Here is a 3,370-nt window from a genome sequence, read left to right as displayed (position 1 = left end):
CCTTTCTGTGAATTTCACGGGATTGTTATAAAGATCATTATAATAACATACGTGGCATTTATTTGTATACCATGGCTATCCAATATAACAGTGGTTGTGATATCTCTTACGATATCATAATCTTCCTTATTACACATATTAAAAAATGGAGTCCTAGAAAGGATTAGAAATTACCTAAGATCGTATCACAGATAAGACTCATCTTTGTGTTCAGTACAATATATTTTCCTCGTAACATAATATATTGTGATGACACATAGAAAAACTGTCCCAGAAAGATCTAGCATGCACAGTATCATATTTTGAATTAGTATTTAGAAGAAAATATCATTTCTAAATATGTAGAAATTAATTTTGTCTACTTTATTTAAATTTTATATTAAGCAGTTATTTATGACTTTTAACAAAGATTTCTGATATTCTCGTTTTTACCAGAAGAGGCCACTATGGTCCAATTTAATGGACTTATCCTCACACTGAATAATTCCATTAGGTTTAGAAAATTTGCCATACACTTCAAAACGCAATGAGGACAAACCTATCTATCTTTCCTCTTCACTCTCCTTTTGAAAGCCAGCCCCCTCTTCCATCCGAGAGGGGTGACAGTCCCTCGGAAGGAGCCAAGGTTTGACAGATGGACAGACAAGAGTCACTCCTTGGTTCTACCACAGAGACAAACTGTTTAAACCTGGAACTAACTTAAACTTGTTCACTGTACAAAAAGAAAATGATAATGTGAGCTGTTGTCATTAAAGGGCTTAAAACAGCACCTTTTACACTGAAGGTGGCGCACGCACCAGTTCCTGCACTTCTGGAGTCTGACGCACAGCTGCTCATACCCGCGCCCTTGTCACCAAGTTGCCATTTTTTTTTGTTTTTTTTGAGGGTTAACACTTTTTTTTTTCTTTTTTTATTTTGGCAAGTGACACATAATGCCACCAAGTACTTTTTAAAGAATCCTAAATCCTAAATCTTGGTGAAAACCACACACTATGCCCTGGCTACATGCATGATGAACTGTGGGAGCCTTGGTCCAGGAAGCCGATGTCAGATTTGTTGGTGTCCCAGCTCTCATATCCCCGGTGAGGAGACACCTGAAGACGGTGCCCTCCTGGTGGCCTCCCCTTGTTCATGCCTGAGCCATCGAATTTACACATTTTGCTTTTCTTTCTTTTCCCCCTTATTTTAAGAACATCCTCGTTTCTCTGGTAAGAAACAGGTTGAGAACCTTGACCTGGCAGTTAAGCTCGCACTTGGGAGGGAGCCCATTCGCCCTTGGAAATGCTTATTGAAGGGTGATATTCTAGCTAAATATGGAAGAGTGTTAAGGGCTTTAAAACTTATAATAACTTGTTTTCTATTTCAAGGAGATTAAAAAAATTTTTTAAACACCTACTGCAAACCCAGCACTGTCTCTTTTCATTCCGAGCAGTGCGTTCTCACGTAGCATATGTAATAAAGAAACTTACATATTCTATTTAAAATTCTTTTAGGTCGATCTTTCATTAAATTGGAAGGACACGCTATCCGGCATATTGTAAATATTAACATTTAACGGTAAGATTATCTCATTATTTAATTGCATTTTATAGAATATAAGTCTAGAATGATTTGATATCCATGATCATTTAAAAATAAATAAATAAGCTCTTCAGCATAGAAAACTTTTATTTTCTCTTTTCTCCTTAAACTTATATTTAATTTCCACTTTCTCCATAATTTCTATTCTCACGTAATATATTTTTAAGTTGAAAATCTTTTACTGATTACTCCACCATATCTATATAAATTAAAATGTATGTGTTAATTGGGTTTTATATTCATTTTATTTCCTGGGATTCTGTATGTTATACATTTCCTCTGAATTGAATAACGTATTATTATTAATAGTACACAGTTAATCAAATGATGTATATGTATTACAAACTTGATAATTATAAAAGTAAAGTGGAAATATATCTCTTAGCAAAATAAAACCTTATCGAAAATTTTATTTAATAAAAAAAGGCATATAGCAGAAACTAACCATCTGACAACTATCATATTATCTTTTTTTGGAGGTAGAAAAAGTAATCATATTTAAGAGGAAATAGATGAGCATTAACTATAATTAAAATAACCATTTTATGGTATGGTTTGACAAACTGTTTTTGACTACCTTAATGAATAATACACAGTGAATCTGAAAATAATAACATAGAAACTTCATCCTCGGACATTATCCGATATAGTAAAAAAAAGCTTGGGAGTCCCAGGAAACATTCTTGTTACATTTAAAAAATCCTCATGATCAAAACAGTCCCGTTTTGCTGCTCAAAGGAACAATCTTTTCAAATAATGACTGGTCTAAGGGATGAGTCTTAAGAGTAGGCGGAAAAGCAGAGGTGAGAAGGAGCAATTGGGGGATCGTTTTATAAACTATATAAATGTCTAAGCAACGTACCGTATACTTGAAACTAATGAAAATAAATAAATGTTTTTTTTTTTTTTAAAAAAGAGTATCTGGAAAGAATTTCTTAGCTGTAAATTAAGGGAAAAATACTGTTTTAATGTTAAATATTCCTCATGGGGTCTCTTTATTTTGTTCTCGGGAGCTTCCTCCTCAAAAGGAATAGTTTCTATGAAAAGCTCAGGAGACGGAGAAGGTAAAGAACCTCAATGAACATTATTCATGTTTCTACAGCAGGCTACCATGTAGCTGATTTGAGAAGATGGGAAGATACTTTTCTATTACTAAGCTTTCTATCCCCAGCATCGCTTATCCCCACAGACGATTATAGACTCTCTCACATTCCAGGGGAAATCACCATAGTAAAATGTATAATAGATAAGGCATATGGGTTTCTCTTATAAAGAGGAGAAAAGTCTATTTGTGAATTTGAAGATATTTATAGACAGGTCTATTGTAAGAGAGTTTACCAAACACAGTACAGATCTCAAAAATGATCTCCTCTGGACCTATGTTCACACATGAAGATCCTTTCTTTATCACACTCTGATTATATGCAAATATGTCGGACAAGCGCACTATAGAAAAAAAGTAATACTCGCAAAAGAGATAAAACTTATGGATTGAATGTTTTAAAGATTCATTCAGTAGCTCTGAAATGAGAACTGAGATTTCTAGAAAAGGGTGGCATTAAGCATTGTCCAAATTTCATCTGTAATGGTTGCCTTTTTTGAATGGCTGCCTTCTTCGTGGGAGCCATAAGCATAACGTGCTGACGAGGCAGAGAGGTCTGAAAACGATGTTTCCCTGAGACTCTCCCACACTCTGAAAAGCAATGTTCAGCCGAGCTGTATACCTGATAGAGGAATACAGATCTGAAAAGGTACAGTCCTTGTCCTCCTAAATCCACAGTGTAATCAC

The sequence above is a fragment of the Pteropus vampyrus genome, unplaced genomic scaffold, assembly GCF_000151845.1.
Source record: "Pteropus vampyrus isolate Shadow unplaced genomic scaffold, Pvam_2.0 Scaffold28, whole genome shotgun sequence".
Taxonomy (NCBI): Eukaryota; Metazoa; Chordata; class Mammalia; order Chiroptera; family Pteropodidae; genus Pteropus; species Pteropus vampyrus.
The sequence above is the reverse complement of the archived record's forward strand: the minus strand, read 5'-3'. Positions refer to the sequence as shown.